Source organism: Saimiri boliviensis, chromosome 2 (assembly GCF_048565385.1).
Source record: "Saimiri boliviensis isolate mSaiBol1 chromosome 2, mSaiBol1.pri, whole genome shotgun sequence".
In the NCBI taxonomy this organism is placed as follows: domain Eukaryota; kingdom Metazoa; phylum Chordata; class Mammalia; order Primates; family Cebidae; genus Saimiri; species Saimiri boliviensis.
The window spans coordinates 11,646,424-11,670,713 of record NC_133450.1 but is presented as its reverse complement, the minus strand read 5'-3'; the positions used below and the strand labels follow the sequence as shown (position 1 = coordinate 11,670,713).

Genomic DNA, 24,290 nt, shown 5'->3' with positions numbered 1-24,290 from the left:
TCCTTTTTTCTTTTTTCTTCTTCTTTTTCTTTTTTTTGTTGAGATGGAGTCTCACTCCATCACCAGGCTGGAGGGCAGTGGCACAATATCAGCTCACTGCAACTTCCGCCTCCCAGGTTCAAGTGACTCTTCTGCCTCAGCCTCCCGAGTAGCTGGGACTACAGGCATTTTACCATGTTGGCCAGGATAGTCTTAATCTCTTGACCTTATGATCTGCCCGTCTTGGCCTCCTAAAGTGCTGGGATTACAAACGTGAGCCACCACGCCTGGCTGCGTCTTTTTTTGTTTTTGTTTTGTTTAAGATGAGGGTCTCGCTGTGTTGCCCAGGCTAGACTTGAAATCCTAAATTCTCGCAATCCTCCTGCCTCAACCTCGAGTACCTGGGACCACAGGTATATGCCACCACACTTGGCTCTGCCTTCCTTTTAGGTAAAGCTTAGCACGCCATGACACTTCCCTGGCCCTTGCTGTATTCGCTGTTCATCCCACCCCAGCTGTCTCTCCCCAGGAGTCGGCCAAGATAGTCCTCACATTGTGCTGATAACCACAGCCCTCTGCTGATGGACATTTTCCTTGCTCCCATCCTTTAGCTATTACAAATTGAATTGCAATTCAAAGCCTGTGCTTACATCTTTCGGTATTTTTGCTAATGTCTCTCTAGGGTAGATTCCCAGCAATGGGACTCTTGAATCAAAGGTTGAACATACACGCAATTTTGCTAGCTATTGCCAAATTTCCCTGCAGAGGAGCTGGCTTGGCTCACATTCCCATCAGCTCTTGCTGGGAGTGCCAGCAGAACGCACTGCCAAACTTTTGGACTTTTGCCAATCTGATAGGTAAGAAATGGTATCTCTGAGTAGTTTTAATTTGCATTTCTTTTGTTTGAGCAATGTTGATCATATTTTCACAGGGTTATGAGCCATTTGCATTTCTTTGTCTTTGAATTGCCTGTTAATAGTTTTAGCCCATTTTTCTAGGAAGGTGTTAGATTTTTCCTTCTCTATGTTTAGAAGCCATTCACTAGAGACGTTCATGCTTTGTCTGTGATACAGCTTGCCAGTTTTCTGCAGTCTGTCGTTTGCCTTCTTTCTTTCTCTGTTTGTTTGTTCGCTTCTTTAGTCATTTATTCTGGGGATGTAGCCATGAACAGGGTGACCCTGAGGGCCTCTGCTGACATGCACAGCCCAAGTCAGAAGCTTGGATGGTCCTGCAGGCGCCTCCTCCCACCCCTTCCCTGTGCTGTCCTTTCTGCCTCTGACTCCTCTCCTGCTGCCCAGTGACCACGCTGCCCCTGTCCTTCCCTGCTCGGGCCCTCAGCATCACCCAGTCTGAGCTCAGAGAGGACTGGAAACAAGGCTGGTTGTCTCTGTATCCCCCCGCATGCCAGGCCTCTGATCAGTGAAGTGAATGAATGAATGAATGAATGAATCCTGTGTGGCTGAAACAGCCTCTCAGCCCAGAAAGCCAAGTCAGAGAAGAGCTTGGAAGGGCACTCTCAAGATCAAGGTTTCTTTACCCTTTGCACTCTCGTCAGACCTAACTTGGGTCTGAATTTCTACTCCCAAATGCCTCAAAGGCAATAGATGATACCTGCTTCTTTTCATGATTTAAAAGAACACTTGCTTATTGTAGAAGATGCAGAAAACACAGAGCAGTACAAAAAAAAAAAAAGAATCAGAAATTCTCTATTAACTCATTGCCTGGAGGAAACTGCCGTGGACATCTTGGTGTATTTTTAGTCAACTTTTAAAAGCATATTTTATTTTTACATATTTTGTCTAGTGTGGATATACCTATGCATACATGCCCCCTTAATATAACACACGTATTTCTTCATGACATTAAACTTATGCACATCGCCATTGCAAATGATCACATAAAAATGCCACAAAATGAATGTATCCTATCCCAGCCCCACCATTTAACCTCTCTGTGCCTTAGCTTTCTCCTCTGTAAAATGGGGATAATAATGGCACCTCCTTTATAAGTTGCGTAAGGGTTCAATATGGTGTGAGTGTGGGAATCACTCAAAGTATCAGACAAGGCCGGGTGCGGTGGCTCACACCTGTAATCCCATCACTTTGAGAGGCCAAGGCAGGCGGATTACCTGAGGTCAGGAGTTTGAGACCAGCCTGGCCAACATGGTGAAACCCTGTCTCTACTAAAAATACAAAAATTAGCCGGGTGTGGTGGTGGGTGCCCGTAGTCCCAGCTGCTTAGAAGGCTGAGGCAGGAGAATCGTTTGAATCCAGGAGGTGGAGGTTGCAGTGAGCCAAGACCACGCCATTGCACTCCACCCTGGGTGACAGAGCGAGACTCTGTCTCAAAAAAAAAAAAAAAAAGTGTCACTGTCATTATTATTAGAACTATTATTCCCTAATTGCAAACATTTAAATTCTAATTTTATTCTATTGCAAATGACACCGTAATGAATCTCTCTGCTCAGGAGGGTTGTGTGAGAACCCTGCTCAGAGAGCTTGCTTCACCCCCGCCCCCCAAATTAAGCACAACAGGGACAGAGAGAGTGAGGCGTGCTGGGAGGCCCGGAGGCTGAGTTAGGAGAGTGGATCTTGGCACTGGCGGCCTGGGGAAGGGCAGAGGGGTGGGGGTGCGGGAATGGCATCTGTGAAAGCTCAGAAGCTTGGAAGACCATAGGGGATTCCAGTGTGGTTGCTGGTGGGCAATTCTTGTCTCTATTTGACCAAAAGGGGAATTTGAAGGCCAGGTAAGAGGTGACTTGTCTGTTGGCATGGGTGGGCACCAGGTGTGAGCATCCTGGCTTCCCACATGCCTGAAAAACTCTGTATTTGAGGGGAGGAGATGAAGAGGAGGAGGAGGAAGAATTTGGAGCTTTCGAAGCGTGCGTGCCTGTGAGCCCCTGCCCACTCAAGGCCCAGCTGTTTGGCAAAGCAACCTAGCGGGCCCTGTGAGCTGGAGACCAGTTTGCTCTGTTTGTCTCCACGGGTCTTTTCCCTGATGTTGCCCAAACACAGACCCTTGGGCTGGCAGCTGGCGGGTCTCCTGAGCTCCACCCTCACCTCCCATCCCTTCAACCCAGTGGCCTTGCAGACAAAGGCTGGAAAGCCAGGTCCCATTTCTAGTCATCATCCAGAGTGCATCATTAGGCGGTGCCTGCCTTGTGTTCATTTAAAGAAAGCGTGTGACCTCAGCACCAGTGCTTCTGCCAAGAGGCAAGAGCCCAGGAAGGCCCAGAGAGAGCTGGGGGCTTGGGCAGCAGGGGTCTGAGGCCTGAGAGGCCAGGCCGGCCTGAGGCATCGGCATCTACTGGCAAAGTTTGAGGAGTCCTGAAAGTTCTCCAAAATCTTATCTGCTGCCTATCACCATTCATGGTCCATTGTTACCACTGTAGAGTTTCAACGGCTTTCTAAGCACCACAGAAAACGCAAATTAATACTTCCTGGAGCACCTCTACCTTTTCTGGTCGGAATTTGAGAACACTGCCCTAGCAGCCTCATTGCTGCACTAGTCCAAACACTTCTGTGTAACTCTCTTCCACATGCAGTACTGAGGAGCTCTTGCTGCCTACTGTTTTTTTTGTTTGTTTGTTTTTTTTTTTTTTTTTTTTTTTTTTGGAGACGGAGTTCCGCTCTTGTTACCCAGGCTGGAGTGCAATGGCGTGATCTCGGCTCACCGCAACCTCCGCCTCCTGGGTTCAGGCAATTCTCCTGCCTCAGCCTCCCGAGTAGCTGGGACTACAGGCGTGCGCCACCATGCCCAGCTAATTTTTTGTATTTTTAGTAGAGACGGGGTTTCACCATGTTGACCAGGATGGTCTCGATCTCTTGACCTCGTGATCCACCCGCCTCAGCCTCCCAAAGTGCTGGGATTGCAGGCTTGAGCCACCGCGCCCATTTACAGAGGGTAGTCCGAGGAATAGATGTCAATCCCACATGGTGAAAACTAGGCACTCTAGGCCTTGGGAATTATCTGCTAATAAGACCTGACATTTCTGAAGGCCATTACGAGTTAAACCTCAGGCTCAGAATGTATAAAGAGAAGGGGTTCCAGGTATTTCTGGCCCACTCTTCTCATGGAGTAGAAAAAAATGTAGAGAAACCTGAGAGGGGAAGGGACTTACCTGTACCAGTGAATGACAGAGCTGGGATGAGGACACCCGCCTGCTGACTTCAGGCTCAACCCTCCGGCACCGTGTTGCTTCCCTCCACTCAAAGAGCAGTGAGGGGGCAGTCCGCACCAGCTGGAGTGTGGCAATGAAGAGCTCACAGTCCCTGCCCGGGACTAGCTCCCAGAGGCTGACAAGGCTACGGGACAGGGACAGGCCTGAATCAGAGTGGGTAGAGCTTAGGCAGGGGTGGGTCTGAAGAGCTGCTGAGACGACATCAGCAAATCTCCTGAGGGAGTTAGCAGAGGAGGTTGAAGGATCAATGGGGCTTCTTCACCAGGAGAGACAGGGGAGAGCGTTCCAGGAACAGGGAAGGGCAAACTCACGGGAAAAGGAGGCTGATTTCCCTTGCTCCCAGGTTACAGTGGATTCCCTGTGGGCTTCCCCAGGATCCCCATTGCTCAGTGCAGACCCTCCCACCGCAGGGCCCGAGGCTGTAGCCTGTAGCCTTATGGGGCTTATATAGTTACAAGGAGATTGGTTGGACAAGATGGATTTTATTTTATTTATTTTATTTTTTTATTTTTATTTTTTTTTGTGACGGAGTTTCGCTCTTGTTACCCAGGCTGGAGTGCAATGGCACGATCTCGGCTCACTGCAACCTCCGCCTCCTGGGTTCAGGCAATTCTCCTGCCTCAGCCTCCCGAGTAGCTGGGATTATAGGCACGCGCCACCATGCCCAGCTAATTTTTTGTATTTTTAGTAGAGACGGGGTTTCACCATGTTGACCAGGATGGTCTCGATCTCTCGACCTTGTGATCCACCCGCCTCGGCCTCCCAAAGTGCTGGGATTACAGGCTTGAGCCACCGCGCCCAGGCCACAAGATGGATTTTAAACCAAAAGAGTGAGTCTCTGCTGGTGGAAATGCAGGCATGGTAGCAGGTGATGAGGAAAATCCTTTTTGAGGTAGCAGTGGTGAAAATGCTAGCATGGCGGTGCTGGCATGCATGCAGGGCACCTCTTCCTTGCTCTCAATTCTGTTGACTTCCAAATTGCCATTTAAGAGCCATCTGCCCGTGTCCACTGTTAAGGTGGCCACTCCCACCTCCCTCTCCTGGACCATGCCATGCTCTGAGCCTCAGTCTCTTCACATGTAAAATGAGGCAGGTGGACTCGTCCTGTGTGTGTGTGTGTGTGTGTGTGTGTGTGTGTGTGTGTGTGTGTGTGTTGGAGTCGCACTCTGTTGCCCAGCCTAGATTGCAGTGGCATGATCTCGGCCCACTGCAGCCTCCACCTCCCAGGTTCAGGTGATTCTTCTGCCTCAGGCTCCTGAATAGCTGGGATCACAAGTGCCCACCACCAGAGCCTGGCTGATTTTTTGTACTTGTAGTCGAGATGAGCGTTCACCATGTTGGCCAGGCTGGTCTTGAACTCCTGACCTCAGGTGATCTGCCCTTCCTCCCCCCAAAGTGCTGAGATTACAGGCATGAGCCACTGCGAGTCTTAAAGGCCTCTTTTGCTGGGCGCAGTGGCTCAAGCCTGTAATCCCAGCACTTTGGGAGGCCGAGGCGGGTGGATCACGAGGTCAAGAGATCGAGACCATCCTGGTCAACATGCTGAAACCCCGTCTCTACTAAAAATACAAAAAATTAGCTGGGCATGGTGGTGTGTGCCTGTAGTCCCAGCTACTCAGGAGGCTGAGGCAGGAGAATTGCCTGAACCCAGGAGGCGGAGGTTGCAGTGAGCCGAGATCGCGCCATTGCATTCCAGCCTGGGTAACAAGAGTGAAACGCTGTCTCAAAAAAAAAAAAAAAAAAAAAAAAAAAAAAGGCTCCTTTTTGCCTGGGGCTGGTTCTTTAGCCCAGTCTCAGCTTCGCCCTCTTCGGGGATGTCAGAGGCGGCCTCTCGTGGTCAACACTGGCCATGCATCCTTGGCCTGGGTGCAGGTTTTTGTTTGGCCTCTGAGGTGTGTGTTTGTGTGTGCATGTGTGTGTGAGCGTACCTGTGTACTGGGAGTGGTTACACAGCAGGGACATGACAGGCTCGTGACACATAGAGTGCAGAGCTTCCCTAACCCTCAGTCCTGATGAAAACACAGGTAAGGAGGTGGGGGTCATTTAAAATAGAGGCAAAAGCTGCTAAAAAGTTTTCTGGGGCCTTTGCCTGGGACCCCTAGGGCTCCAAAATGCCCTGGGCCACCCATCTTGCTACTACACTTTGAGAGCATCACTCTCTGCTCAGAATCTCATCCTGCCGCCCCTCTGCTGAAGAATAAAGATCAAACTCCTGGCCTTGGCATTTAGGCCCAGAATCCCTATGGCCTCATTTTTCACTCTTCTTTCCTGTATCACTCCAGATGACCCACCCCATCCTTCCCATCTCCTAGCCTCTGCTTGTGCTGGGATTTTTTTTTCCCAGAGCGTCCCCCCATCTCCTGTAGTCCCCCATAGCACCTTTCAAGATGTGGCTAAAATGCCACCTCCTCCAGGAAGACTTCCTGAATTTTCCCACTTGGATCTGTGCTCTCCTTCCTCTGAACCTCCTGGCAACTTTGTCTCTAAATGTCTCCTGGGATGTAGACAGCTTAGAGTTTACCCAGGTAATTTGGGTCGAAGATGTCCTGTTTTGTTCCTCCTACTCGAAAACTGGCTCCATGTCTGCTTTACATCTGGGTCCTTCTAAACACTGAGCCTTCCCCGCATGACATCTAGACATCCCTCTGCGAGGCCCTGGTTCCCACTCCTCTCTGCCTCCTCCTTCACTAGGGACTGCTGTCACGGAAGGAGGCCTGGCAGTGGAGGGGGAAGACAAGAGCCTTGGGCCAGACTCTTAGTGGACCCCCCACCCCCACCCCAGCCAGCCCATCTTCAGCAGCCAAGTGGCTACCCAGCACAACGGCCCCACCTGCTGAGCTGTGTGTGGGAGGCTGGTGTCTGGGTGCCCAGAATGAAGGGTCAGGCCCAGATCACTGTCTGACTCTTTCAAGGACAGAAGTAAAAACTACAGCTCTGGCCGGGCGCGGTGGCTCAAGCCTGTAATCCCAGCACTTTGGGAGGCCGAGGCGGGTGGATCACGAGGTCGGGAGATCGAGACCATCCTGGTCAACATGGTGAAACCCCGTCTCTACTAAAAATACAAAACATTAGCTGGGCGTGGTGGCGCGTGCCTGTAATCCCAGCTACTCAGGAGGCTGAGGCAGGAGAATTGCCTGAACCCAGGAGGCGGAGGTTGCGGTGAGCCGAGATCGCGCCATTGCACTCCAGCCTGGGTAACAAGAGCGAAACTCCGCCTCAAAAAACAAAACAAAACAAAACAAAACAAAACTACAGCTCTAACAGTCATACCCCTGGCTATTTGTAGAAGTCCGCTATGGTCAGCCCATGCTCCCTAACATGCATTTCTCATACAACCCATTTTCAGCTGGGGAAACAAGAGCTCAGAGAGGCTAGGTAATTTGTTCCAGATCACACAGCTCGGAGTGCAAAGGTTCAAACGTAGTCCTCACTTCTCATCTGTCTCTAAATCCTGTGACGCGTCTGGACTATTCTGCTGTCCCTGTGCTTTGCACAAAGGATTTGATAGATTCCTGGATACTAAAAGGCAGGCATGAAGGAATATATAACCAGCTCTTTCTGTTTGACTTCCACATTGCCCCGGGCCCACACACTCACCTCTGTATGTGGAAAGAGTGACAGAACTGGGTTTGTCTGAGAGGGTGATGGCTTGTGAGGGTGAAGGGAGAGACGAGCCCTGAATCCCAGGAGGGGTGAATTCTCTGATGTGAATCCTCTGGGCAGATCACCTGAGGTTGGGAGTTTGAGATCAGCCTGACCAGCATGGAGAAATCCCGTCTCTACTAAAAATACAAAGAATTAGCCGGGTGTGGTGATGCATGCCTGTAATCCCAGCTACTCGGGAGGGAGGAGTGGGTGCTGGCCTGATGGGGACTGGTACCCGCTGCTGCACTGTCCCGGTTAGGTTGGATCTGGTGCCTATGAACGTCCCACAGCCAGGACTGGCCTGCAGGGTCAGGACTTGCAGTGAATCCAGCTTCTCTGAGAAGCAGATGCCAAGTCAGGATTCGATGTGCAAGAGATTGATTAGGGAACACGGCTGTGAGGGAAGATGGGGAGGGAAGCCAGGGGAGGCTGGCAGGGCCATCCAACCACAATGCAGGTCTGTCCTGGACCTCAAGGAGCCTGCGGGGAGTGCAGCCACCTCAGGCACACACCTTGGTGATAGATTTTGTGGCTCAGCTGCTGAAGCCATTGGTCAATGATGCTCCTTACAGTCGGAGATGTGACAGGGGCATTGTCACGGCCACCACTGACCTTCTGCCTTGCGGGGCCTCCTCACCGGCCTGGCCCTAGCACCTCACAGGACTGCCACTAGCACCCACAGTTAGAGGGAGGGAAGTTTCTGGCATCTCATCTGTAACCCAGGAGAGAAGTTCACTAGTCCAGCCTGGGCCACGTGTCCGGCTCTGGTGAGTGGGACCCTTTGCCCAGCTGTCCTTCAGCAGAGGGTTGGGGGCCTGACCTCTGAAGTCAAGGCACCCATAGAGCTGGCCAGTGAGGCAAACGTTCAGCATCCTGGGGCCTGGGCACTGGCAGGGGAGATGAGATCATGTGAGATGTAGGTGGCACTCTCTTGCAGAACCCACCATCTCACCGTGGCACACAGGGACTCCATGAGGCCGGGAGCTGGTCTCTTGTTTATCTGGGTGCAGGGCGTGCACACTGCCCAGCGCTGACAGTGTCAGGGACTTCTGCTGGCCAGGACAGACCCCATGCCTACCCAATGCCCATCACCCCTAGGGCAGCAACATCAGGCTCTCTGTTCCCCGTCAGTCAGGGAGCTTGCGGTAGGTGCCATACACTGAGGTGAAGCAGTCTCTGAAAAGAGTTTACTGTGTCTTCTTTTCCTCTCGTCTCTCCCCCTCTTTGGGCTTCCACTCCCCTCCCAACCTTACCAATGTCCGTGATGGAAATTGAATGGAACTTGAGTTGTAGTACAGCAAAGTCATGCTTTGGAAGATAGTGTAAGGCCCACGTATTATGAATAGGAGAGGGTCCCTGGAATCAATTTCTCCCTCTCTTTTCTTACCCCGGCAACATTTTTGAGGCTGTAGCTCAGAGCTCTCCAGATCTCTGAGATGAATGAAAGCTTTCCTTGCAGGACTATCATTTCCAAGGGAAGCACAAAAAGTTCCTCTCTCTCTTGCTTTCTTTTTTTTTTCTACCTCTCTTCCCCTCCCCTCCTCTCTCTTCTCCCTTTCCCGTCCCACTTTTTTCTGTTGTTGTTTTGTTGTTTACTTTAAGTTCTGGGGAACACGTGCAGAACACGCAGGTTTGTTACACAAGTGTACACGTGCCATGGTGGTTTGCTGCACCTAACAACCCGTCATCTAGGTTTTAAGGCCTGCGTGCATTAGGTATTTGTCCTAATGCTCTCCTTCCCCTTGCCCCCCATCCCCCAACAGGCCCGAGTGTGTCCATGTGTTCTCATTGTTCAGCTCCCACTTACCAGTAAGAACATGTGGTGTTTGGTTTTCTGCTCCTGTGTTACTTTGCTGAGAATTATGGCTTCTAGCTTCATTCATGTCCCTGCAAAAAAACATGAACTCATTCTTTTTTATGGCTGCAGAGTATTCCATGGTGTATATGTGCCACATTTTCTTTATCCAATCTATGATTGATGGGCATTTGGGTTGGTTCCAAGTCTTTGCTATTGTGAGTAGTGCTATCATAAACATATAAGTGCTTTTGTCTTTATAGTAGAATGATTTATAATCCTTTGGGTATATACCCAGTCATGGGATTACTGGGTCAAATGGTATTTCTGGTTCTAGATCCTTGAGGAATTGCCACACTGTCTTCCACAATGGCTGAACTAATTGACACTCCCACCAACAGTGTGAAAGTGTTCCTATTTCTCCACATCCTCTCCAGCATCTGTTGTTTCCCGACTTTTTCATGATTGCCATTCTGACTGGCATAAGATGCTGGTTTTGATTTGCATTTCTCTAATGGCCAGTGATGATGAGCTTTTTCTCATAGGTTCGTTGGCAGCATACATGTCTTCTTTTGAGAAGTGTCTGTTCATATCCTCTACCCACTTTGTGATGGGATTGTTTTTTTCTTGTAAATTTGTTTAAGTTCCTTGTAGATTCTGAATATTAGACCTTTGTCTGATGGGTAGATTGCAAAAATTTTCTCCCATTCTGTAGGTTGCCTGCTCACTCTGATGATAGTTTCTTTTGCTGTGGAGAAGCTCTTTAGTTTAATTAGATCCCATTTGCCAATTTTGGCTTTGTTGTAATTGCTTTGAGTGTTTCAGTCACGAAGCCTTTGCCCGTGCCTATGTTCTGAATGGTATTGTCTAGGTTTTCTTCTAGAGCTTTCATGGTTTGGGGTTTTACATTTAAGTCTTTAATCCATCTCGAGTTGATTTTTGTGTAAGGTATAAGGAAGTTTTCTGCAAATGGCTAGCTAGTTTTCCCAGCACCGTGTTTTTTTTTTTTTTTTTTTTTTTTTTTTTTTTTTTTTTTTTTTTTTTTTGAGAGAGAGTCTCGCTCTGTTGCCCAGGTTGGAGTGTAGTGGTATGATCTCGATTCACTGCAACCTTTGCCTCCTGGGTTCAAACAATTCTCCTGCCTCAGCCTCCTGAGTACCTGGGATTACAGGCATGTGCCACCATGCCTGGCTAATTTTTGTATTTTTAGTAGAGATGGGGTTTCACCATGTTGATCAGGCTGGTCTCAAACTCCTGACCTCGTGATCTGCCTGCCTCAGCCTCCCAAAGTGCTGGGATTACAGGCATGAGCCACTGCACCGGACCCCCAGCATCATTTATTAAATAGGGAGTCCTTTCCCATTGCTTGCTTTTGTCAGGTTTGTCGAAGATCAGATGGTTGTAGACCCTTCCCACTCTTCATGTTGCTTCAAGGAACATAAACCACAGGTTGAGAATTCCTAATCTGAAGTCCCAGATCCGAAATGTGCCAAAATCCAAAACTTTTAGAGCACCCACGTGATGCCCCAAGTGGAAGATTCCACAGCTGACCTCGTGTGGGGTGTCACAGGCACACAACACACAGTTTACCCAGTGTCCCCAGTTGCTTATTGGCAGCAAATGAATTCAAAGTCAAGAATGATGGTGGCGCCAAACCACCACCGACTGTCGGCAGGGGTGGCTGACGTCATGACACCTTTGCTTTCCGAGGTGTCGACGCATACAAACTCTGTTTTATTTGCAAAATTATTTAAAATCTTGTATAAAATTGCCTTCAGGCTATGCATATAAGGCATATATGAGCCATAAATGAATTTTGTATTTAGATTTGGGTCCCATCCCCAAGATTTCTCATTATGTGTATCAAATATTCCAAAATCCCCCCAAAATCCCAAATCTGAAACCCTTCTGTTCCCAAACATTTCAGATAAAAGAGAAAATATTCAATCTGTAGTCTGAAGCTACAACTCATTGAGCCCCGAGACAGACAGTTAGAACCTGGCTTTGTAAAAGCTCCTCCACCCTGTCACACAGCGGGAGGACAGTGGGAACTAGTCACTGTATGCACATGGCCTGCAAAGGCCGGGCTCAGAGTCTGGCACGGTGATGCTGCTATTTATTTATTAATTATTTTTAGGGGTATGATGATGCTTTTTAAATTGAGGGTTAGGTTTACTGTACATATGTTAAAGCGCACCACACGCTGTAATCTTCCATATACAGCTCAATGACATTTTGCCTCTGTAACTGCCGCCCTAATAAAAATCTAGAACATATCCAGCACTCTAGGAAGTTTCCTTGTGTCTTCCTCCCAGTCAGTACCACCCCTATCCTCAGAGGTCACAGTTATTCTAACTTCTGTCATCATTGATTAGTGTCGCCTGTTCTTGAATTTCACAGACAGGGAATCTACAGTATGTACTCTTTTACTAAATCTGATGTCTGTGAGATTCAGTCATACTGTTGCATGTACATTGCTTATTTTCATTGCTGTATAGCATTCCATTATACCATAGTTTACTAAATCCATTCTCTTGCTGATGGACATTTAGGTTGTTTCCAGTTTGGGGCTGTTGGGAGCAGTGTTGTTCCGAACGCTCTTTAGCACAAGTCCTCAGGTGCACTAATTTCTGTTGGCCCTAGGCCTAGGAGTAGAATTGCCGGGCCCCAGCTTATGTACATGTCCAGGTTTCACAGAACTATCAGTTTCCAAAGTGGTTGAACCATATTGCATTCCCACTGGCAGCTGTATGATAGAAATCAAATTCAAACGAACTCAATAAAAAAGTGTATAGGCTCACACAACCAAACCATGGGGCAAAGGAGGGTGTAGCTGCCTTGAGGCGGAGGAGACCCGCCAGGTTCTCTGTGCTTCTCTCTGCATGTCAATACCACTCTCTCTGGATAAAGACTGCTTTCCTCTATGTGCCAGCCTGGCTTCACATGTCCCCGCTTCACTTTCGCAGAGAGACGTCCCCTCTTCCCTTAACTTCAATTCAAAAAGTTCCAAGGAAGGTCACTGACTGACCTAACCTGGATTTTGTACCAACACTCCAGGGCCTGTGATTGGCAGCCCCTATTAGGGTTGGAGGAGGGCATGAACAATTCCCCCAAAAGGTAGGAGGGGCTGTCCCCAGACTGCTGGGGGGTTACCTACAGCTCTGCCACACAGTTCGGTGGAGAGAACAGAGCCGCGGAGTCAGCTGTCTGAACTCCATCCTCAGCTGTGCCGCACCCTCCTAGCTGTGTGACCAAGCAAGTCGCCTCATCCTTCAGTTTTCTAATGGATAAGATGGGACAAATGCCTACCTCACAGGGTTCTTGTGAGTATTGAATAAGTCCTAATAGTTGGAAGCCTCTTGCCCATAATAGATGCTCAGTAAATGTCCCCTCTGCCTCTGCCCTATCAGAGCAGGAGTTCCTGCAGTGTTGGGATGTGAATCTCCCTCCTCATGATTCCTAGGACTATGTTCTGTGTCTAAGAACTGCTGCTTCTTGTGGCTGGTTGAGGAAATCATGGCTGAGGGAGAAGGTCACCACTCGGGAATGGAACATAAGCCTCCTGGTGGCTTCATCGAATTGTGGGAAAGGAGAGATTTGGAGGCTGGGTGAGTTAGGAATTGCTTTCAGAGTGATTCCCCAAACAGCAACTTAAACAAATGAAGGGTCTTTTCCTTTCTTTTTTTTTTTTTTTTTGAGACGGAGTTTCGCTCTTGTTACCCAGGCTGGAGTGCAATGGCGCGATCTCGGCTCACCGCAACCTCCGCCTCCTGGGTTCAGGCAATTCTCCTGCCTCAGCCTCCTGAGTAGCTGGGATTACAGGCACGTGCCACCATGTCCAGCTTATTTTTTGTATTTTTAGTAGAGATGGGGTTTCACCATGTTGACCAGGTTGGTCTCAGTCTCTCGACCTTGTGATCCACCCGCCTCGGCCTCCCAAAGTGCTGGGATTACAGGCTTGAGCCACCGCGCCCGGCCTCCTTTCTTTGAGTAAAAGGAATATGGTGGTAGGCAAGTCAGTGGGTTGTCAGTACCATCAAGGTCCCAGAATCCTTCCTGCCACTCGTGGTCCCAAGTTGGCTGCTCTGCCTCTCATAGGGCACCCACAGTTCTGGAGCAGGGAGGCTCCAAAGGCATGCGTTGGCTGAGCTTGTCCCCCCCAACCCCGCTTTTTTTTTTAAGATTGGGTCTCACTATGTGGCTCAGGCTGGAGTGCAGTAGCTATTCACAGGTGTGATCCCACTACTGATCAGCATGGGAGTTTTGACCTGCTGCGTTTCTGACCTGGGCCGTTTCAGCTCTCCTTAGGCAACCTGGTGGTCCCCCACTCCAAGGGGGGTCACCATATTGATGTGATCCCATCAGCATAGCACACTACAGCCCAGAACTCCTGGGCTCAAGTGATCCTCCCACCTCAGCCTCCTGAGTAGCTGGGACTACAGGCAAGTGCCACCGCACCCGGCGCTTGTCCCCTTTCAAGGGGCTTTCCTAGAAGTCTCACTCAACAATCTTCCCTCCTCGTTGAGTGTGCCATGTCTGTGAGGGCTGCAAGGGAGATGAAGAAATGTCCTGCAAGGGATCCACAAATATAGCTGTTATAGTCCTGAGATGATGCCAAGGCTTCATTGGCAGAGGCTGGCAGTTTCCCCTTAGTAATTCTGGGAATGTCGTCTCAGGGTGGGGAATAACGGATCACTATGGAAGACACATTTTCCCTGCCAGGTTGTCCACCTAAGTGGACATGGAGAACTGGCTCCAGTAACCTACCTCAGGGCATCAGTGTCAGACAGGCAATCAGCAGAGAGAAGAGCTGCCTGGAAGAGGAGGAGTCATTGAGTCCAGGCAGCAGCTGTGTGCAGGCTGGACCTGGGCCAGCAGTCAGTGCCCACTGAGGCCATCACCATAGCCTGTCCTAAGGAAAACGCCCATGTGCTCCAGGCTGCCGTGTTTTGTCCCAAGTGAGCCTGCTCCATCCTTTGCCCCCTTGTTCTCAGCTGATTGGACAAAAGGCTGACATTCGACCCACAGACAGCCAATCCACAGGCCAGCCACCCACTTGGCTCGAGAACTCACCTAAGCTGTTCATTTTGCTGGGTTGAGGAACTTGACCTACCCGGAAAGAACTAGCAGGTGGGAGCAGAAGAAAACGGATGTTGACAACAGGGAAATGTTCCGTGGCTGGGCATGTGGACTTGCCCTAGATCCCTCGTGGTCTTTCAGCATCCTATCTAATGAGGGATCTAGCTCAGATCTCTGCAACTTCCCTCCCAGCTCCCGGTGATCTTCCCCACGGCAAATTCCCCCAACTTGAGCCAAGTCAGGAGGAGGGCTTCTGCTCCGAGCGACCAAACACGCCAGCCCTCAGCTGTTTTACATCAATCTCATCAGGTGCTTCAAACAGAAAAATCAGTTGGTTCCAATGATGAAATTAAAATCAAGCTTTGGGAAATTCACTCCAGTGAGGGTGAAACATCTGACATTATTGAGAATATTCTTGTAAATTCCATTTAAACGTTCAACATTAAAGACAGAAGTATTTGTGTTTGTAAATATGGATATATATTTCAGTAGAACATAGCAGCAAAACAATACTCACATCCAATTAGAAAAATCCACAGTAGAAATGAAGTTGAAATTGGCGGTGGTGCACATGTAATTGAAACCTAGAATAAAACAAGCTGTTATGGAGTATCAGTGGAAGTAGAAACTGTACTTGTCTATAAATTTATAGCTATATATGTATATAAATGCATACATAAAGGAGTAATTACACTATGATATTTTTAGGCAAAGGTGATGATGAATATAAAACATATTTTAGCACAACGGCAGGGCTGGGTCTAGGCACCTGCCTCAGGTACAGATTTTAAGAGGGAACAAAAAAAACACAGTAATCAAGACAACCAATATTTCTAAATAATATTTTGAAAATCAAAATTAATGCAAAAATGCATGATGAACAAAATATCAAAATTTTAAATAAAGGCAAGATTGGTATGATTGATTTTTCTTTGGCCTCAGGCTCCAACATGGCTTGTTATAACATTGCTCAGCAATATGTTTTCTGTTTTTGAGGTCTGTCATCAGTTGAATTTTTTACATGTTCGAATCTTTGAAGAATTGCCTTGTAGATCATTTTAAGGGTATACAATGGATTTGAACATTTTGTAAATGAGTCCTCTAAATTTTGTTTGAAAGCAATTGAAAGCTTTTAATCAGTGTTCAACAAGTATGCCAAAATAAATTTTAACTTTTGAAACTTGTATCAAATTTCAGGTATTGAAAACAGGGTTGTTGTTTTTTTGGCCCCAGTTTCACTCTGTGACCCAGGCTGGAGTACAATGGTATGATCTCAGCTCACTGCAACCTCCAGTTCCTGGGTTCAAGTGATTCTCCTGCCTCAGCCTCCTGAGTAGCTGGGATTAGAGGCGCCTGCCACCACGCCTGGCTAATTTTTTGTATTTTTAGTAGAGACAGGGTTTCATCATGTTGGCCAGGCTGGTCTCCAACTCCTGACCTCAAGTGATCCACCCGCCTCGGCCTCCCAAAGTGCTGGGATTACAGGTGTGAGCCACCGCACCCAGCTGAAAACAGAATTTTTAGCAAAGTTCATTTATTGCACACTGGAAACCAATTATTTTTATGTCTCAAAAGTAAAAAAGGAGCTGAACAAGTAATGACAGTTCAAATGGCAAGCAAATTTTAATTTAGATATTTTATAATTTTTATTTGGAATGTCTTGACTTGCAGGAAGAATGTTTTGAAGGTGCTCCTATTTTTAAGTGGGAAACTTTCTATTTTGTAGTTGGATTGAATGGAAGACAGATGGTTTATGGTTTTGTATCATCTATAATAGGCAAAATGTTAAACAGAATGACGAAGGCAATTTATGTGATGAATTTTAACTTCTCATAGTATTTGTTAAAGAAAGGTATTATAGCTGGGCATGGTGGCTTGTGCCTGTAATCCCATTGTGTGGGGAAGCTGATGGAGGAGGGTCACTTGAGCCCAGGATTTCAAGGTGCAGTGAGGTCTGATCTCACTACTGTACTCCAGCCTGGACAACAGAGTGAGATCCCAACTCTAAAAAAATTATTTTAAAAAGTTTTTTAAAATCCTGCCTCCACCGTTCGTTCTAGACTACTGGTCATATTGAGAGACAGGTCATGCCACAGCGTGCAGAGGAAGGAGCAGCACTCTGGGCAGCAGGTCTCACTGACTCCTCCAGCCCTCTTTGAGCACCAGCTTGCTCAGGGCCGCTGCTCACCCCTCTATTCCGGCTGCTCCCTGAATCAGCACCTGGTTCCTGGAGTAGAGGCCCTGGTCAGAGAAGGCCTGGAAGCTGGTGAGCCCCAGCTTGATCCAGGGCCATTGCCTCAATGGAGGGCAGGTGGATCACCTGAAGTCAGGAGTTCAAGCCCAGTCTGGCCAACATGGCGAAACCCCATCTCTACTAAAAATACAAAGTTATCTAGGCATGGTGGCACGCATTTGTAGTCCCAGCTACTCAGGAGGCTGAGACAGGATAATTGCTTAAATCCAGGAGGCGGAGGTTACAGTGAGCTGAGATCGTGTCATTGCACTCCAGCCTGGGTGACAAGAGCAAGACTCTGTCTTAAACAAAAAAAAAGCAGGGAGGTAAAGTTTAAAGTCTCACCAGCGCTCTTATGGGAGATAGACGAGCCAGACACAAGTGTGCCAGTGCCTCCCCCGTCAGTCTTCCGCAGCAAGCAGTGTGCTACCCTGCCAACATGCATGCGTGCGTAACCCCTGGGGGCACACACATGTGTCCACAGACATGCATGCATGTGCACACCTGTATCAACACCATCAGGTGGACACACAGTGCCTAACACACACAGTACACTGTGCACTACACCCACAGACACATACATGACACAGTACAGCTGGGGCTGGGTGCAGGGGCTTGGGAGCCAGGCAGCCTGGTTTTGCATCTCACCTCTGCAATCTACTGGGTAAGTTACATAATTTTCCTAGCCCTGATTTTTCAACTGCAAAATGGGGCTAAGAGATCCTTCCCCAGATGCTGTTGGGGGGTTGAGTGAGCTCACGCATGCATAATGCCTGGCACGGGGGCTGGCACACATAGCCTCCTTCAGTGTTAGGTATCGCTGTTTCTCATCCTGATGGAAAGGACACACACATCACCAGGCACAGCTCCAGAGGCTCCTCTTCCACCAACTCTTCCACCTCTAACTCCCAACACCTTCGTAACTGCCGGAGGGGTGAGGGACTTAAGGGTGTCCGAGCGGTGTTGACCACCGACTTATACATTGTGCACTGCGGGTAGTTCACTTGTCACTTTGCTAACGGTGTATCTATCATTTTGGGGATCAACAGAAACTTCCACTTTAAAATCCGGCAGAGACAGGAGAAAGAAGCAGGGATGAGAGATGAAGGGGAAGTGTGGGGTGCGACCCCTTTCTGGCTCCAGCCCTTCCTGAGGCTAGCTGCATCTTCTTTGCTCCTCTTAAACCATGTTCATGGCCTTCCAGCAAACTCCTCTTTTCAATTAAGGAATATTAGCTAGGGCCAGGTGAGGTGGTTCATGCCTGTAATCCCAGCACTTTGGGAGATGAGGCGGGTGGGTCACTTGAGGTCAGGAGTTCAAGACCAGCCTGACTGACATCGAGAAACCCCCGTCTCTACTAAATACAAAAAATTAGCAGGGGGTGGTGGCGCATGCCTGTAATCCCAGCTATTTGGGAGGCCAAGGCAGGAGAATTGCTGGAACCTGGGAGGTGGAGGTTGTGGTGAGCCGAGATGGTGCCATTGCACTCCAGCCTGGGCAACAAAGGTGAAAATCTGTCTTAACAACAACAACAACAACAAAACAAAAAATGAAGTATTAGTTCGTTTCTGTTCCTTGCAGCCAAAACCAGTCCAGAGTCAGGTGAATGAGGCACAGCCCCTCCCTTCCTAGAGCTCAGTCCAGCACGGGACAGGCGGGTGGGCAGCCCACGGCAGTCTTCTGGGAGCTGTGCTGGGACAGGGAGGGTGGGCAGTGTGGAGCACAGAGCAGGGGCTGACCCACGCCCAGGTGGAGGGAAAGGGGCTTTTTCCAAGGTCAAACGGGAAGGGAAGGGGAGATGGCAGCCAGGGCCAGGAAGCAGCATGCCAGACTCCGCCAAGCCAAGAAGAGCCTGGCATATTTTGCACATCAGCACTCATGCCTGTATGTTACACCCATTGCAAGGGCTAACGATCCCTGCTGCTGGACGAGCTCACAGCCCCCGCGCCTTTCCCTCGTACGGTCTCGGTGCACACGGTGTTATTCCTCCATTCCCAGGGGAGGAAGCGGAGGCTCAGCGGCCCTACCTTTTCCTTCCAGCAGATTCCAGGAAGTAACCCCAGGCTGAGGTCGCGCTGGAACATCCATCTGATGCCACAGAGAGAAGGGGAGAGGGAGGGGCCTGAGGCCTCCACAGAGTCAATCAGGGCCAAAGGGCCCCCTGTTCTGGAAGCAGTGAAGGCTTCACAGTGGAGGCTGCTGAGGGCAGAACTAGGGGCTGGCAGAGGGGGGCAGGCAGTGGGCGCCCAAGCAGAAGACAGCAGGGTCTGCCCACAGGCCAGGCAAAGTCTAGGGGGTGTGAGCGACCTCAGCCTGGAGCCCTTCTGGGCACTCTGGGTCTCAGGGAGGATATATGAAACTGGGGGTGCAAGGAAGGCGCTGGGGGAGCTTTGATGGCTGACTGCATTTATCCCACATCTGTGCACCTGAACCTAATTTAAGCATATTTACATGTAGCTCTATTTACAGAGAGAGGCAGAGACCAAGCCGGAGGAGGCGGATGATTACTTTGCACGAGGCAGGTGCGGAGCACCGTCTGATTTCATAGTTTCAGCCATCCTGTGGGGTAAGCATTCTTTTTTGTTTGTTTGTTTGTTTGTTTGAGACGAGTTTCACTCTTGTTGCCCAAGCTAGAGTGCAATGGTGCGATGTTGGCTCACCGCAAACTCCACCTCCTAGGTTCAAGAGATTCTCCTGCCTCAGCCTCCTGAGTAGCTGGGATGACAGGCATGTGCCACCACACCTGGCTAATTTTGTATCTTTAGTAGAGATGGGGTTTATCCTTGTTGGTCAGGCTGGTCTCGAACTCCTGACCTCAGGTGATCCGTCTGCCTCGGCCTCCCAAAGTGCTGGGATTACAGGCGTGAGCCATTGCACCCAGCCGAGGTAAGCATTCTTATTCTTCTTTTTTAGATGAGGAGACCAAGGCCAGGCATGGTGGCTCACGCCTGTAATCCCAGCACTTTGGGAGCCCAAGGCTGGTGGATTGCTTGAGCCCAGGAGTGCAAGTCTAGTTTGGGTGACAGAATGAGACCCTGTCTCACACACACATAAACGGAGATCAAGTCTCTGAGAATAGTGCCATTGCCAAAGGTCACACAGCTAGTAAGTGGCCACAGAACTGCCAGGCTATAGTAAACCACTCCAGGCCAGTGCGAGCTGACCTCCCGTCCACAACTGCACCTGTGAGCAGCCAGGAGCGGTGTCACGGGGCCAGCTCAGCACAGCTCGAGGGCTTCACTCATGCACGCACCGTCCCTGCAACATCTCTGCATGTCATGAACCTCACTCTTCCCCACCTCCCTTGTGAGTCCTGCTCTACACTCTCTCAGAACGTATTACACACACTTCTAACAAGTCATAGGGCATAAAGAGCACTGATCCATTAGAGTCCCAGGGCAAGTCTGTTAGTATCTGTTTCTCTTCCCCTATCTGGAAAATTGAGATAAAAATAAATGCTTAAGGCTGAGGGTCTCTCCCAGGGTACAGAATCTCAAAGTCACAGTGTCCTTTATAGAACACCATGACATTTTACATAATCAATTCCATAGTAAAAAAAAAAAAAAAAATTTGTGGAAGAAAATATGATTACATATCATATCTGTGGGGTATCTTATTTAAAAATTATACACAGAGCTGGGTGTGGTGGCTCACGCCTATAATCCCAGTACTTTGGGAGGCTGAGGTGGGAGGATCACCTGAGGTCAGGAGTTCGAGAACAGCCTAGCCAACATGGTGAAACCCCATCTCTACTAAAAATACAAAAAAATGATTCAGGTGTGGTGGTGCTCGCCTGTAATCCCAGCTACAGGGAGCTGAGGCAGGAGAATCACTTGAACCCAGCAGGTAGAGGTTGCACTGAGCAGAGATTGCTGTACTGCACTCCAACCTGGGTGACAGAGCAAGACTGTGTCTCAAAAAAAAAAAAAAAAAGGTAACAACAAAAACAACCCACAGAAATTACACCCAGAAATCAAGAAAATGCTTCCCTTTCCCTTTATTCTTTTCTCTATAAACTGAGCAAAATCTCACCATATGACGCTCCAGGCAGGACACTCAGGTACCCTGTGTTCCACGGGCGTCCAGTTTGAGAACTCCTGGGCAGGAGCGAGGAAACCGAGGTGCCAGCCCCTGCTTGGCCCTTACCTTGCGGAGTGACTTTGGACGAGTCACTCACCTGCCCTGGGCTTCTCTTTCTCCCTAGGCACAGTGAGGGGTGGGAGTGGCTAGAGATTGTCTGAGGTCGTTTTCCGTCCCTGCCTTCCAGGATGAACTGGACGCCTGCAGCTCGGTGTCACATCCAGGATCCGCATGGGCCAGGGTCAGGTTGGAAGTCATCCTTCCCTCTGGTTGCCACTGTGCGTCCACCCCCGCCCATGAGGAACCATCGAAGGGAGCTCTTGGGCCAAGGAAATGCTGCACCCCTCCCTGAGTGGAGACCCCCATCTCCCTCTGGTCCTCCAGTCCCAGGCCTCAAGCCCCTAAATAATTGTCTGAGGGGGAGCCAGGCTATTAAAGTCATTTACATGGTAATGAACACAGTTCCATTAGCTGATTCCTGGAGCCAGAACACTCTGCCTCTATTTCCCTTTAGGGGTCCGCCGTCCCAGGATGGGACTGGGGTTTGGCTGGGGTTTGACCGCAGAGCAGGGAAAGGAGGAATTTCCCATGCTGGCGTGTGGCAGCTCCACACCCGGGGAAGAGGAACAATGACTGTCTGAGGGCCCAGCTGGCTGGGTAATGAGGTCTGGGGCAAGGAGGTGCCCCGTGAGTACGCGGGGCCTTAAACCCTGAGAAGAAAGACAACCACAGGCAGCCGCCTGTGTTCCGTAGCCTGGGGCCCGCTGCCTCCAAGAAGTCCCTGTTCAAGATGACATAAAATGTTTCATGTCCTTCTGGGCCTCCTGCTGATAAAATCTGTGTTTGACCATAAAAAGGTACAACCTAGGTCATCACCTTTGAGCCTGGGAGGGAAAGCCTGTCTTCTCCACTTTGCGGATGAGGAAACCGAGGCCCACACAGGTGAGGTTCCGAAGGTTACACAGCCCAGAAGTAGCAGAGGGGAACGAGAACCTGCATTCCCAGACAGAACCCAGCTTCTCCGCACTTGGCCAGGGGTTTTTTCCCTTCCTTCCTTCCTTCCTTCCTTTCTTTCTCTTTCTTTTTTTTTTTTTGAGGTGGAGTCTCACTCTGACACCCAGGCTAGAGTGCAATGGCATGGTCTCGGCTCACCGCAACCTCCAACTCCCAGGTTCAAGTGATTCTCCTGCCTTAGCCTCCTGAGTAGCTGGGATTACAGTCACCTGCTACCACGTCCGGCTAATTTTTGTATTTTTAGTCGAGACGGGGTTTCACCATGTTGGCCGGGCTGGTCTTGAACTCCTGACCTCAGGTGATCCTCCCACCTCAGCCTCCCAAAGTGCTGGGATTACAGGCGTGAGCCACTGCGCTGGGCTGGAGTTCCTTTTTGAAGGAGTTTGTGAGGGAGGGGCGGGAGCACACCCCAGCTAGAGGGAATGGCGTGGGCAGGAGAGCCGAGGGCAGTTGGTGGCTTAGCCCTGGCATGTGATGTGCGTGGCAGAGGGAGTCGGGGGGCAGCCAGGCCAAGTGAGGGCTCTTTGGCCCTCAGGCCCCACTGGCTTCCTGTTCTCCTCTGCAGAACTGGCTTCCTGTTCTCCAAAGCCTCTCTCCTTGGGGCATCTGAGGGGCTAGTTAGGCTTTGGGTAGGGATCATCAGGGGACTCACAGCCCAGAGCACCCCATGTTGGTGTTCCACGATCTGTGCTCTCCTGTCCCCTGGGCACCTGCCCTGACCCTTGCTCTTGGCTGGAGGCGGGGGCAGTGGGGCTCAGCGCTGCTTTCCTGGAGGACTGGGGACAGGGTCAGGAGAGTCACATTAAGGCAGTTGGCAAATTCTCCTTTCTGGGCCTCCCTCGCTCTTTCTAGACAATCATGGGGTGGGAGCCAGAGACGGCTGAAGCCCTTCCGGACTGGACTCCCCACTTCAGACAGATGACTTGGCTCCCCAAATGGGTTCTGCTCCCCAAAAAGCAGAGCCTGAAACAAGGATCTGAGTGCATGGAGTTCATTTGGGAGGGGTCCCAGCGAGCCCCGTTGGGGATGTGAGCCAGGGATGGCGAGGAGAGAACGCAGGGTGGCTACGAGCAGATGCCTCCAGGGAGTCCCGGGACACGTGAAACACGTGTCTTCAGAATCTTCCTGTCTGAGGGAGAGGAGGCTGGGGTCTTCAGCCCCCAACTCTTGTCTTTTGTTGAGGGTTGCTCTGGGGGGCATGAACGTCCCAGTGTTTCTGGCCAGCTCCACCTTGGGGGTAGCCTCCTCCTGCGGCCAGGAAAGGTATTCAGGCAGAGAGTGGCAGGGGCTTGCCATCGGCAAGAGGGCGGCTGTGTGTAGGGAACAGTGCTTCCAAATGGAAGCTTCCATGGAGAGGGCGCTCCTCACACACGGAGACCTGCAGGGGCACCAGCGGCATGTCCTGGGTCACACCGTCAGTGAGCAACAGGCCACACTGAGAAGCCTGGTCCCCTGACACATCAGCAGGGCTCCTCCTGCCACGGTGTTTCTCTTCTCATCTCCTCTCCCCGGTGTCGTCTGCGTCCGCATCTGCTTTGTTCATCCCCCGTCACGTGGCTTAGTAATAGCACATTGGCAGCACATATAGATGTCTTGAAAAAAAAAAAAAAAAAAAAACACCGAACAGTTTGAATCTGTGAAACTTTGAGCCCTTCTCTGAAAAGGGCCTTTTCGTCTCCATGTTTCCACCCCAGTTCTTGACCCAGTGCCCGGCGCAAGGTAGGCAGTCGACATGCAGATGAACTGATGTCTTGGCCAGTTGCTGTATAGGATGGGGCAGTTCCTTCACCTTCTTAACTGTTCCCTCCTTTGAAAAATGGGTGCAGGGTCAGATACCGTGGCTCACGCCTGTAATTCCAGCACTTTGGGAGGCCGAGACAGGCGGATCACTTGAAGTCAAGAGTTTGAGACCAGCCTGGCCAACATGGTACAACCCTATTTTTACCAAAAATGCAAAAATTAGCTGGACATGGTGGTATGTGCCTGTAATCCCAGCTACTCGGGAGGCGGAGGTTGCAGTGAGCTGAGATTGAACCACTGCCTTCCAGCCTGGGCGACTGAGCCAGACTCTGTCTCAAAAATGAGAAAAAGAAAAACAAAAATGGGTACAAATGCCCACTCTGCCAACTTTCTTGGATTGTTGTATCAGATATTCAGCAGGATGCATGGAAAGCAGTTAGTAGGTGCTCAGCAAATGTTTGCACCTATGAAGAACGTTTGGGAAACTGCACGGGGCTTTCACACCAGAGGGAGTGGAGGCAGTGGCCAAGGTTAGCCGACAAGAA

The 24,290-nt window shown here is 49.9% G+C and overlaps 1 long non-coding RNA gene across 3 annotated transcripts in view; it reads left to right on the top strand.

Moving 5' to 3' along the window:
* Positions 1 to 24,290, top strand: part of LOC141583474 (uncharacterized) — a 99,838-nt gene that overhangs the window by 15,563 nt on the left and 59,985 nt on the right. For 2 of the 3 annotated variants that reach the window (XR_012516091.1, XR_012516090.1), the window contains exon 2: positions 19,381 to 19,477. This is a non-coding gene — a long non-coding RNA (uncharacterized LOC141583474). Of the gene's footprint in view, positions 1 to 19,380; positions 19,478 to 21,178; positions 22,298 to 24,290 lie in introns of those variants that run through there. The other variant, XR_012516092.1, reaches the window with a different exon arrangement.